Genomic DNA, 14066 nt, shown 5'->3' with positions numbered 1-14066 from the left:
GCCTTCTGGGTTCAAGCAATTCTCCTGCCTCAGCCTCCCGAGTAGTTGGGACTACAGGCATGTGCTACCATACCCAGCTAACTTTTTGTATTTTTAGTAGAGACGGGGTTTCACCGTGTTCCCCAGGCTGGTCCCAAACTCCTGACCTCAGGTGATCCACCCTCCTGGGCCTCCCAAAGTTCTGGGATTACAGGTGTGAGCCACCGCCCCCAGCCTGTACATACTTTAAAACATTTCCTGAGTAAATGCTTTGTGATTATGGTGAAGTTGTAAAAATTTGTTCGATGGCTTTGCTCAGAGATGAGAGACAGTACTACCATGAGGGCTTTTGATGCAATGGCACATTGACATATTTTATAAACATCATCTCGTTTCATTGTCATCACACACTTAAGAGAAGATTTATGAGTTGAGAATTGCACAAAACTGCAAGTAACAGAGACCAGAAATCACAGTGGCTTGGACCTAAGAGGTATATTTCTTTCCTTCGTACGTGGTGTCTGGAGGTGAGCAGTCCAAGGCTGCAGGAGATCTCCTGGTCCTCAGCTTCCAGGCTGTTCCTGTCTTATGCTGGCCAGATTTGGTCCAAAGTTTTCATCTTTCCATTTGCATCATGACCTGAGATGCCAGCCAGAGGGCCAGCCACCCTGCCTCTAGTCTAGCGAGGGGGTGTGAGAAAGAGGCAAGGGGCAGAAGAAGGTTTTCCCTGAAGCCCCAACAACCTTCACCTGCATCCCAGTGGCCACTGCCACCAGCAAGGTACAAGGGAAGCCCTGATGTTGGATAGGCAATAGCAATTTCTCCCACCGGCAGGTAGAATTATTTTTATTCCCAGATGAGGAAATGCAGGCAGAAGAAATGGAGTAAGTTTAATCTCGATTTCACCATGACTACTGGCTTTCTTCCTTCCCCCTTCCCCTTCTTTTCCCCTCCTTCTTTCCCTCCATTCTCTCCTTGCTCCTCTTGCTTCATTCCCACCTCTACTCTTCCCTCATCCTGTCCTTTGTTCCCTTCCCTCCTTCGTTTCTTTTTTCCCTCTCTCCATTCCTGCCAACTTCTCCTCTTTTTCATTACTTCTTCCTTCCCTCCTTTCCTCTTTCCTCCCTTCCTCTGTCCTTTCTTCCTTCTTTCCTTTCCATGTTTGTTAATTTAGTTGGCATAAAATTATACCTAAAGATTTTAAAATTATAATTTACATGTCCTCTTGTGAATTGTTTGTTCCTGCAATTTGCCTGTGCATCTATTGGGATTATCTTCTTTTGTCTTCCTCCTTCTTCTTTCTCTTCTCTCTTCTTCTTCTTCCTCTTCTTCTTCTCCTTCTCCTCCTCCTCCTTCTCCTTATTCTCTTTCTTCTCCTTCTTCTTTTCTTCCTTCTCCTCTTCCTCTTATCCTTCTTCCTCTTCTTCTTCTTCCTCTTCTTTTCTTCCTTCTCCTCCTCTTGTTCTTCCTCTTCCTCTTCTTCTTCTTCTTTTCTTCCTTCTCCTCCTCTTGTTCTTCCTCTTCCTCTTCTTCTTCTTCTTTTCTTCCTTCTCCTCCTCTTGTTCTTCCTCTTCCTCTTCTTCTTCTTTTCTTCCTTCTCCTCCTCTTCTTCTTCCTCTTCCTCTTCTTCTTCTTCTTTTCTTCCTTCTCCTCCTCTTGTTCTTCCTCTTCCTCTTCTTCTTCTTCTTTTTTTTTTTTGAGACAGGGTCTGCCTCTGTTGCCCAGGCTGGAGTGCAGTGGGTGGCATGATCATGGTTCACTGGAGCCCCCACCTTTCAGGCTCAAGTGATTCTCCCACCTCAGCCTCCCAAGTAGCTGGGACCACAGCCATGTGCCACCACACAGGGCTAATTTTTTAAAAAACTTTTTTTGTAGAGACCAGGTCTCACTATATTGCCCAGACTGGCCATTAGAATCTTAATATTTTCATCTTGTAATTTGTGGCTTATATCTGCTACAAACATTTACTGGGTACCTGTATTTTTTTGGCAATTTTTTCTTGTACTTTTAATTTTTAAAAACTGTGGTAAAATACACATAACTTCAAATTTGCCATTGTAAATTTTTTATTTTTTAATTTATTAGTATTATTATTATTTTTGTAGAGATGGGGGTCTCACTCTGTTGCCCAGGCTGGTCTCAAATTCCTGACCTCAAGCAATCCTTCCACCTTGGCATCCCAAAGTGCTGGGATTACAGGTATGCACCACCATGCCCAGCCTGTAACAGTTTTAAAATGAACAATTCAATGGCATGTAGCACATTCACAATATTGTGCACCCATCACCACTATCAAACAGGGCCTCTTATGCCAGGCTACCCTGTGGACTTCTGACCAATCATTTGAGCGTCTCCAGGTCAAGTGCCTGTCCCTGACCCAATAGGTCATGGCCAGTAATGGAGAGCAGGTGGGGGCATGTGGCACAAAAACACAGGCCTTGGCTGGGCATGGTGGCTAACATCTGTAAGTCCCAGCACTTTGGGAGACTGAGGCAGGAAGATCGCCTGAGCCCAGGAGTTTAAGACCAGTCTGGTCAACATGGTAAGACCTTGTTTCTACCAAAATTTTAAATATTAGCTGGGCAGGCCAGGGCACAGTGGCTCACGCCTGTAATCCTAGCACTTTGGGAGGCTGAGGCAGGTGGATCACCTGAGGTCAGGAGTTTGAGACCAGCCTGGCCAACATGGTGTTGAAACTCCGTTTCTACTAAAAACACAAAAATTAGCTGGGCTTGGTGGCGGGTGCCTGTAATCCCAGCTACTCGGGAGGCTGAGGCAGGAGAATCACTTGAACCCATGAGGCAGAGGTTGCAGTGAGCCGAGATTGCACCATTGAACTCCAGCCTGGGCGACAGAGTGAGACTCCGTCTCAAAAACAAAAAAAAAACAACAGTGTGGTGACCCTCCTTATGCCCACCTATATCGTTGTATACCTGTTTAACTATCTCATGAGGATGAGTCCTCAGAGTGAAATTGCTCAGTCAAGAATTCTGTCATCCAATGCCCCATGCCTTTGAGAAAGGTTGTACCAATTTACACGTCTGCCAATAGTTTGAGTGCCTATTTCCCTTAAACTTGGTACAATCAATCTTTTAAATTCTTGCAAATCTGACAGAGAAGAATTATAACTCCCTTTAATGTGAAGGTTTGGTGCGGGTGAACAGTTTCATAGATTTGCCAGCCACTGTATGTATTCTTCATGTCGCTGATGCAGCCATCTTTTCCTTCCTGAGCTGTAAGAGATTCTATTAAACGTGTAAGTTTCATGTTGTTTTTTTGTTTAGCTTTCTTTAAATTTATAAATGTTTTGTTGAAGTAATAAGGACACATGGCAACAAATCCAACAGTAAAATGAGTTTATAACAGAAATAAGCAATCTGCTGCTTCAACTTCTCATATCCCCAAAGAAATTCCTTCCTTCCTTCCTTCCTTCCCTCCCTCCCTCCTTCCTTCCTTCCTTTCCTTCCTTCCTCCCTCCCTCACTTCCTCCCTCCCTCCCTCTTTCTTTTCTCCTTCCTCTTTCTTTTCTTTCTTTCTTCCTTCCTTCCTTCCCTTCTTTCTTCCTTTCTTTCTTTCTTTTCTTTCTTCCTTCCTTCCTTCCTTCCTTCCTTTCTCTTTCTTTCTTTCTCTCTTTCTTTCTTTCTTTCCTTCTTTCCTTCTTTCTTTCTTTCTTTCTTTTTTTGTTTTCTTTTTCTTTCTTTCTTTCTTGTTCTATCATCCAGGCTGGATTGGAACTCCTAGGCTCAAGTGATCTTCCTGCCTCAGCCCTCCAAGTAGCTGGGACCATGCCCAGCTAATTTTTAAAAAATTTTTAGTAGAGAAGAGGTCTCTCTATATTGCCCAGGCTGGTCTTGACCTCCCGGCCTCAAGCAATCAAACAATCCTTCCGCCTTGGCCTCCCAAAATGCTGAGATGACAGGCGTGAAACACCACGCCTGGCAAGAAATTTCTTTTTATTGTGTGTTTTTAGTTTTCTGAGCGATTACTTTTATAATTAAAACAATATAATTATACTTCATTTCTTGGTTTATGACAGTATCAATCCATTACTCACAAGAAAAATAATTTAGGTCATAATTTTCCTTCCTTTGTGCTATTCTCCCAATATGTTATAGGTATCTTTAGTTATTCTCTTAGCTATTGTTGTAATTATACACAGTACACTTATAGCTCTAGTCCTTATTACGTGAATTTTAGTTAGCATATTGTTTCTTTGGGTAGGATGCTTACCAGTCCCTCCACCTTTGCTCACTGACTTCCAACTCTCAACTTTGTTATATGTAATTGGCTGTCCCGTTGTCAAAGATACTGACATTTTGTTCCATCCTGAAACCACAATCAAGTCTTATATGTTTTATTCAAAACTCTGGAGGTTGACTGTGAACCTGAAAATGAATAAACAGACCCCTTTTTTAGGACCATGTAAATCTTGCTCACTCTAGGACCAAGGGTTGCATATGAAGATTCTATCTATTTCTCTAGCGGTCTATGTCAAGACCAAAAGGAATTTTCTTTTCTTTTATATCATCAGTTGCCTAAAACTATGCCACATTTTAATTTTCTTCCTATCATGGAAACAAAATATTATTATTATTATTTAATCAGAAATATATAATGACTATGAAGTCAATAATGCTATTATGTTGATTTTTGTTATACAAAATGGCAATCTGAAAAACTGTAATATGTATTTGTGTCACATATTTTTTGCATGGAGGGTTTATATGTGTTTGGCCCAATGTTGGGGAGCAGTGGCTATAGAATGCAATTCATGCTCAGCAGGTGGGGTGCTTCTGGCCTTGCCCACCTCTGCAGCTTCACCTCCCATCACTACCCCTTTCTCACTATTTAAACAATGTGATACTGCTTGTAGTCATCTCAGCACAAGTGCATACACACATGCTTTTTGAAAGAATGATGGATATCTTCAATTCCATTTTGTAACAAAACTTGATGTGAAACTCATAAGGCTATTTTTTCTTTTTTGAGATGGAGTTTCACTCTTGTCACCCAGGCTGGAGTGCAATGGCGTGATCTCAGCTCACTGTAACCTCCTCCTCCCAGATGCAAGTGATCCACCCGCCTCGGCCTCCCAAAGTGCTGGTTCACTTGAGGTTAGGAGTTCGAGACCAGCCTAGCCAATATGGTGAAACCCTGTCTCTACTAAAAATACAAAAGCTAGCCAGGTGTGGTGGTGCATGCTTGTAATCTCAGCTACTCAGGAGTCTGAGGCAGGAGAATCCCTGGAACCTGGGAGGCAGAGACAGAGCGAGACTCTGTCTCAAAAATAAATAAAATTAAATTAAAATAAATAAAAACTTGGGCCGGGCATGGTGGCTCATGCCTGTAATCCCAGCACTTTGGGAGGCCAAGGTGGGTGGATCACCTGAGGTCAGGAGTTTGAGATCAGCCTGGCCAATGTGGCAAAACCCTGTCTCTACTAAAAATACAAAAATTAGCCGGGCGTGGTGGCACATGCCTGTAATCCCAGCTTCTCGGGAGGCTGAGGCACGAGAATCGCTTGAACCTGGGAGGTGGAGGTTGCAGTGAGCCGAGATCACGCCATTGCACTCCAACCTGGGTGACAAGAGCAAGACTTGGTCTCAAAAACAACAACAACAACAACAACAACAACAGCAAAACTTGTTCTGCTCAGTAGTGAGTGGAAGATTTCCACGTTTCTTGCTGTTCAATATAGAAAACAAGGAGACTTGCTGAAAATTGTTTTATTGCCCCTCTAAAATGTAAACCTTTAAGATTGTTAAAATTGTAAAATATGTTTAGATTGTTATGAGACATCGTAAAACATGACTGATAGAAGAGATTTAATGTTGACTGAAGACTGAACTCATTGTTAAGCATTTTAGTTGTAACTGAACTTAGAATGAACTCACTAGGATTTCAAAATACTATTTTTCCATCAGACTGAATTGTTTTATTCCCAGATACTATAAAACCCAGATTCCTTTTGGTTTTAAAGTCTGCCTCTGTGATTTGCATTACTATGTTATTTTTCTGTTTTTAAAAAAGGAATAAATATATAATTGACATAATCCACCTACATAAAAGTCACCAATTTAAAGAGTACAATTCAGGCTGGGTGCGGTGGCTCATGCCTATAAGCCCAGCACTTTGGGAGGCCAAGGCGGGTGGATATTTTGAGGTTAGGAGTTTGAGACTAGCCTGACCAAAATGGTGAAACTCAGTCTGTAGTAAAAATACAAAAAAATTAGTCGGGCATGGTGGTGGACACCTGTAGTCCCAGCTACTTGGGAGGCTGAGGCAGGAGAATCATTTGAACTTGGGAGGCATAGGCTGAAGTGAGCTGAGATTGCACCACTGCACTCCAGCCTGGGCAACAGAGTGAGACTCTGTCCCATTAAAAAAAAAGAAAGAGAGAAAGAAAAGGGTACAATTCAGTGATCTTGAGTATGTTCACAAGGTTGTGCAACCATCACCATGGTAGAGTTCCAGAATGTTTCATCACCTGCCAAAGAAACCTCACACCTATTATCAGTCACTCCCTACTCTCCTCCTCCCCCGGCAACCACTCATCTATTTCTGTCTCTGTGAATTTTCATATAAATAGATATTTCATATAAATGGAATCATACAATATATGGTCTTATATGACTTCTTTTGCTTAGCATGTTTTTGAGATTCATTCATGATGTAGCAAGTATCAGAACTCCATTCCTTCCTATTGCTGAATGATATTCCATTGTATGGATAGACCACATCTCATTTATCCATTCCTCAGATGATGGACATTTGGACCATTCCTACTTTTGGCTATGATAAATGATGCCTCTCTGACCAGTCACGTATGAGTGTTTGCATGGACACGTGTATTAGTTCCCTAGGGCTGCCATAACAAAGTACCATACACCGAGTGGCTTAAACATGAGAAATTGATCATTTCATGATTCGAGAGGCTAGAAGTCTGAGACCAAGATTTTGGCAGGGTGGGTTCTTTCTGAGGCTGGGAGGGAGAATCTGATCCATGCCTCTCTCCTAGTTGCTGGTGGTTGCTGGCACCCCTTGGGGTTCCTTGGCTTGTAGATGCCTCACCCCCATATCTGCCTTCGTGTTGCCAGGCCATTCTCCCTGTGTGCTGTGTCTGTGTCCAAATTCTCCCACTTTGTGAGAGCATCAGTTACAATGGGTAAGACTCCCGCTCCACTCCAGTAGAATTTCTTTCCACTCTGTTGCCCAGGCTGGAGTGTAGTGGCGTGATCTCAGCTCACCGCAACCTCCACCTCCCGGATTCAAGGGATTCTCCTGCCTCAGCCTCTTGAGTAGCTGGGATTACAGGTGCGCACCACCACGCCCGGCTAATTTTTGTATTTTTAGTAGAGACGGGGTTTCATCATGTTGGTCAGGCTGGTCTCAAACTGCTGACCTTGTGATCCACCCACCTCGGCCTCCCAAAGTGCTGGGATTACATGCAGAGCCACTACATCTGCCCCTCCTTTTTTTTTTTTTTTTTTTTTTTTACTTTTAATTGCATTTATTTTAATGCTGAATTTACTCTCGTGTCATAAGTTTTTGTTTCTTCAGTTTCTTCTGGGATATCTTTTTCTTCAGGGCAACCTCCTCTTCTGGTTTAGGAACAATCTGTTCCTTTTCAGTAAGGATCATCTCAATGTGGCAGGGAGAGCTCATGCATGGGTTAATCCGACCATGAGCTCTGTCGATCCGGCGGCACATCTTAGGTGCTTTGTTCACTTGGATATCTCAATGACCAGAGAATCTACATCTAAACCCTTAAGTTCTGCATTGCTCTCTGCATTTTTAAGCATGTGCAGCAAAAATTCAGCCCTCTTTTTGGGCCACCGACCTTGTGTCCAGCCCCACTGCTTGGCATGGGCACACCTGCCAACTCCACCATTGTAACCTCGGAAGGGTACGCACTATTTCTGTAAAGTGACATCTTTCAGATACTTCGTGGCTTTTCATATATGCATACCCTTGATGACCTGGGAAGTGTCATGAGTGTTCTTAAAGTGAACACAAAGATTTGAACCTCTTGATTTGCATGATTTTGTGGAGTTCTCCGGGTCAAGTGAATAGAAAACCATTTTCACAGATTACCACAGGACGCTTAGGGAAAGAGGAAGAGCTGACTTTATCTTAACGAATTACATCTGCAATGATCCTAATTCCAAATCAAGTCACATTCTGAGGTACTAGGGGTTAGGTCTTCCACATAAAAATTTTGATGGGCACACAATTCAACTCATAAGATTATGTTCTCAATTCTGAGGTTATACCTAAGAGTGGAACAGCACATACGGTAACTGTTTACCCTTTGAGGAACTGACAAACTGTTCTCTACAGGGGCTACATGATTCTAAATTCCCACCAGCAACACACAAGGGTTCTGATGCCCCCACATCTTCACTAACACTTGCTACTGGCTTTTTAAAAAATAATTATAAAGTATGAGAAACATATTGCCTACCTTTTTAATTTTAGGGATCTGGCTGGGCGCTGTGGCTCACACCTGTAATCCCAGCACTTTGGGAGGCCAAGGCAGGTGGACCACTGGAGGTCAGGAGTTCAAGACCAGCCTGACCAACATGGTGAAAACCCTGTCTCTATTAAAAGTATAAAATTAGCCGAGTGTGGTGGTGCATGCCTGTAATCCTAGCTACTTGGGAGGCTGAGGCAGGAGAATCGCTTGAACCCAGGAGGCAAAGGTTGCAGTCAGCCAGGAACATGCCACTGCACTCCAGCTTGGGCAACAAGAGTGAAACTCTGTCTCAAAAAAAAAAAAAAAAACAAAATTTTTAGGCAACCTACTGAGTAGGAATTGATATCTTGTGGTTTTGATTTGCATTTCCCGAATGACCAATGATGTTGAGTCTCTTTTCATGTGCTCATTGGCCATTTGCATATCTTCTTTGTAGACATGTCTATTGAAATCATTTGCCCATTTAAAAAATTAGGTTGTCACTAGGCACGGTGGCTCATGCCTGTAATCCCAGCACTGTGGGAGGCCGAGGCGGGTGGATCACGAGGTCAAGAGATCGAGACCATCCTGGCCAACATGGTGAAACCTTGTCTCTACTAAAAAATACAAAAATTAGCTGTGTGCGGTGGTGCACACCTGTAATCCCAGCTACTCAGAAGGCTAAGGCAGGAGACTCACTTGAACCTGGGAGGGGAAGTTTGCAGTGAGCTGAGATCATGCCACTGCACTCCAGCCTGGCGACAGAGCAAGACTCTGTTACCAAAAAAAAAAAAAAAAAAAAAAAATTAGATTGTCTTTTTATTATTGAGTTGTAAGAGTTCTTTATATATTCTGGATACTACACTCTTATCAGGTATATGATTTGCAAATACTCTCTCCCATTCTGTGTTTCGTTTTTTTTTCACCTTCTTGATAGTGTCTTTAGATGCTCAAAAGTTTTAAATTTTTTTAAGTCCAATTTTTTTTTTTTTTGTTTTTTGCCCAGGTGTGGTAGCACTCCAACTTGGGCAAGAGAGTAAGACCCTGTATCAAAAAATAAAAATTAAAATAAAAAAATTTAGGGCAAGTACAGTGGCTCATGCCTCTAATCTCAGCACTTTGGGAGGCTGAGGTTGGCTGGATCACCTGAGGTCAGGAGTTTGAGACCAGCCTGGCCAACATGGCAAAACCCCATCTCCACTAAAAATAAAAAAATTAGCTGGGCATGGTGGTGTGCACCTGTAATCCCAGCTACTCGGGAGGCTGAGGCAGGAGAATCACTTGAACTCGGGAGGCAGAGGTTGTGGTGAGCCGAGATCATGCCATTGCACTCTAGCCTAGGCAACAATAGTGAAACTCCGTCTCAAAAAAAAAAAGAGGAAAAAAGGAAAAAAAAAAAGCTTCCAAATAAAGAACACCCTTCAAATGGTGTTCCAACAATGTCTGAAAAGGGAGCAGTAGTTTTAGAATTGTCTGTCCTCATAACTTTCAGGCTCCCAGATGGGCTGAGAGACCAATTATTTTGCTTTTCCCGCTATGTGTAAATAACAACTTTTCATACTTTTTATGGTCTCTCTTGAGAGGGAGAATTTCATGGATTATCTCTGAGCATTATTGATCTTTTTCCCATCTGGGAATATTGATGTCTCTGTGACAGTGTTTAAGAAAACAAAGAATATATACACTGCAGTATAATTGTTTGTTATGTTTATCTTTTGCGTCCCCAGCTAGATTAAAAACTAGGTCAGGTGCGGTGGCTCATGCCTGTAATCCCAGCACTTTGGGAGGCCAAGGCAGGCAGATCACCTGAGGTGGAGAGTTCAAGACCAACCTGACCAACACAGAGAAACCCCGTCTCTACTAAAAATACAAAATTAGCCGGGCGTGGCGGCACATGCCTGTAATCCCAGCTACTCAGGAGGCTGAGGCAGGAGAATTGCTTGAACCTGGGAGGCAGAGGTTGTGGTGAGCCAGGATCGTGCCATTGCACTGCAGCCTGGGCAAAAAGAGTGAAACTCTGTCTCAAAAAAAAAAAAAAACAAAAACAAAACCCAAAAAACAAAAAACTCCTTAGGCCAGGAACATGTCAGATCCTCCTCTGAAGCCTCCACAGGAACTACAGAGCCAGCACTTGGCAAACATTAATGACCTTGATGTGCTACTACACAGCTGTTCTCTGGCTTCTTCTTTTTTTTTTTTTTTTTTTTTTTTTTGAGGTGGAGTCTCACTCTTTCGCCCAGGCTGGAGTGAAGTGGCACGATCTCGGCTGACTGCAACCTCCAGCCCCTGGGTTCAAGCGATTCTCCTGCCTCAGCCTCCCGAGTAGCTGGGATTACAGGCACCCGCCACCACGCCCAGATAATTTTTGTATTTTTAGTGGAGACGGGTTTTCGCCAGGTTGGCCAGGCTGGTCTCGAACTCCTGACCTCAGACCATCCACCCACCTCGGCCTCCCAAAGTGCTGGGATTACAGGCGTGAGCCATGGCAGCTGGCCCTCTCTGGCTATTTTTTTTTTTTTTTTGGAGAAAAGATAAAACCTTTTATTTAAAAGAAGAAAAATCAATTTTGTATCAGTATGTTCCAATCTCAAACATATACAGTACAATAATTGTCAAGATCTGGATTTCTAGCTAGCTAGCCGACAATCAATAAATCATTTACTTTTTTGTTGTTGTTTTGAGAGGGAGTCTCGCTCTGTCACCCAGGCTGGAGTGCAGTGGCGTGATCTCGGCTCCCTGCAACCTCTGCCTCCCGGGTTCAAGCGATTCTCCTGCCTCAGCCTCCCGAGTAGCTGGGACCACAGGTGCCCGCCACCACATCCAGCTAATTTTTGTACTTTTAGTAGAGAGAAGGTTTCACCATGTTGGCCAGGATGGTCTTGATCTGTTGACCTTGTGATCTACCCACTTTGGCATCCCAAAGTGCTGGGATTACAAGCATGAGCCACTGCGCTCGGCCAATCATTTACTTTTTTTACTCCTTTAGCTATGTTGACAAAGCTCATGACCTAGATTTTGGACTCTGGGAGCCTGCCTGGCATTATGAAGGAGATGGGTTTTCTTCATTTGATTTTGTCATTTCCTATGGTAATTTTTTTTTTTTTTTTTTTTCTGAAGTATTTATTGATCATTCTTGGGTGTTTCTCGGAGAGGGGGATATGGCAGGGTCATAGGATAATAGTGGAGAGAAGGTCAGGAGATAAACACATGAACAAAGGTCTCTGGTTTTCCTAGGCAGAGGACCCTGCGGCCTTCTGCAGTGTTTGTGCCCCTGAGTACTTGAGATTAGGGAGTGGTGATGACTCTTAAAGAGCATGCTGCCTTCAAGCATCTGTTTAACAAAGCACATCTTGCACCACCCTTAATCCATTTAACCCTGAGTTGACACAGCACATGTTTCAGAGAGCAGGGGGCTGGGGGAAAGGCCATAGATCAACAGCATCCCAAGGCAGAAGAATTTCTCCTAGTCAGAACAAAATGGAGTCTCCTATGCCCACCCCTTTCTACACAGACACAGCAACAATCTGATCTCTCCTTCCTTTCCCCACACTTCCTCCCCTTCTCTTCAACAAAACCGCCATCGTCCTCATGGCCCGCTCCCGATGGTCGCTGTCTCTTCGGAGCTGTTGGGTACACCTCCCAGACAGGGCAGCCGGGCAGAGGCGCTCCTCACCTCCCAGACAGGGCGGCCCTCTCTGGCTATTTTTATGTTCTGGCAAAAGGACAGCTTGGCTTGAGTTTTTTCGTTTCTGTTTTTGTTTTAACCACTTTATTGAGACATGAATAACATAAAAACTGGTACATATTTAATGTATACAACTTGAAGAATTTGGAGATAAGTATCGCTGTGAAACCATCACCACAATCTATGCCATAAACCTACCTCCAAAAGTTTCCTCTAGCCTTCTTTATTATTTTTGAGACAGTCTTGCTCTGTTGCCCAGGCTAGAGGGCAGTGGCGCAATCTCGGCTTACTGCAACCTCTGCCTCCTGGGTTTAAGTGATTCTCCTGCCTCAGGCTCCCGAGTAGCTGGGATTACAGGTGCCCACCACTGCACCCGCCACCATGCCTGGCTAATTTTTGTATTTTTAGTAGATACGGGGTTTCACCATGTTGGCCAGGCTGGTCTCGAATTCCTGGGATTGCAGGCATGAGCCACCACACCCAGCTATTATTATTTTTGTGATAAGAACACTTATCAGAAGATCTACCTTCCTGGCAAAATTTTAAGCGCATGATACCATATTGTTAACTATAGGCTCAATGCTGTAGGAAGATCTTTAGGACGCATTCATCTTGTATAGCCAAAATTTTGTGCCTTTGACTAATACTTCCCCGTTTCCTCTTCCCCTCAGCCCCTCAGAATGGCATCCACTATTCCACTCTCTGCTTCTATGACTTTGACTATTTTAGATTCGTCATGTAAATGATATAACATAGTATTCATTCTTCTGTGCCTGGCTTGTTTAATTTAGCATCATGTCCTTCAGTTTCATCCACCTTGTTGCAGATGGCAGGATTTCCCTCTTTTTTAAAGATGAATAATATTCCATTGTGGCCGGGCGCAGTGACTCACACCTGTAATCCCAGCATTTTGGGAGGCTGAGGCAGGTGGATCACCTGAGGTCAGGAGTTGGAGACCAGCCTGACCAACATGGTGAAACCCTGTCTCTATTAAAAATACAAAATTAGCTGGGTGTGGTGGCACATGCCTGTAATCCCAGCTACTTGGGAGCCTGAGGCAGGAGAATCGCTTGAACCCAAGAGGCTGAGGTTGCAGTGAGCTGAGATCCTCCATTGCACTCTAGCCTGGGCAACAAGAATGAAACTCCATCTCAAAAAAAAAAAAAAAAAGAAAAAAGAAAAGAAAAAGAAAAAGAAAAATTCCCTTGTACGCATGTACCCAATTTCCTTTTCCACACATCCGTTAATGGACATTTGGGTTGTTTTATGTTTTAGCTATCGTGAATAACGCTGTAGTGAACATGGGAGTGCAGATATCTCTCTGAGATAACTGATTTCAATTCCATTTGGATATATGCAGAAGTAGGGCTGTTGGATCATATTGGTGGTTCTATTTTAATTTTTTGAGGATAGTTCAATACTGTTTTCCATAGTGGCTGCACAAATTTACATTCCCACCAACAGTGTACAAGGGTTCCTTTTTCTCCACATTCCCACAACTATCTCTCTCGACCTTTTGGTAATGGCCATCCTAACAAGTATGAGGTAATGTCTCACTGTGGTTTTGATTTGCATTTTTCTGAGGATTAGTGATGTCCTGCACCTTTTCATTGGCCATTTGTACTGGCTGTCTATTGGCAATTTGTATGTCTTCACTTGAAAACTGTCTGCTCAGGTCCTTTGCCCATCATTTGAGTTTTTTGGGTTTTGCTCAAGTTGCAGGAGTTCCTTTTTTCCTTTTTTTTTTTTTTGAGATGGAGTCTTGCTTTGTTGCCCAGGCTGCAGTGCAATGGCACAATCTCAGCTCACTGCAACCTCCGCTTCCCAGGTTCAAGTGATTCTCCTGCCTCAGCCTCCTGAGTATCAGGGATTACAGGCACCCACCATCGTGTCCTGCTAGTTTTTGTATTTTTAGTAGAGATGGGGTTTCACCGTGTTGGCCGGGCT

At 43.3% G+C, this 14066-nt stretch overlaps 1 protein-coding gene and 1 pseudogene across 1 annotated transcript in view; one reads left to right on the top strand and one right to left on the bottom strand.

Moving 5' to 3' along the window:
* Positions 1-14066, top strand: part of SVOPL (SVOP like) — a 106097-nt gene that overhangs the window by 2201 nt on the left and 89830 nt on the right. The gene's annotated exons all lie outside the window — the stretch shown is intronic.
* On the bottom strand, positions 7507-8060 carry LOC129040317 (large ribosomal subunit protein uL22-like; annotated as a pseudogene).

The sequence above is a fragment of the Pongo pygmaeus genome, chromosome 6, assembly GCF_028885625.2.
Source record: "Pongo pygmaeus isolate AG05252 chromosome 6, NHGRI_mPonPyg2-v2.0_pri, whole genome shotgun sequence".
In the NCBI taxonomy this organism is placed as follows: domain Eukaryota; kingdom Metazoa; phylum Chordata; class Mammalia; order Primates; family Hominidae; genus Pongo; species Pongo pygmaeus.
Note: the sequence above shows the minus strand (reverse complement) of the source record. Positions and strands in the feature narration are given on the sequence as shown.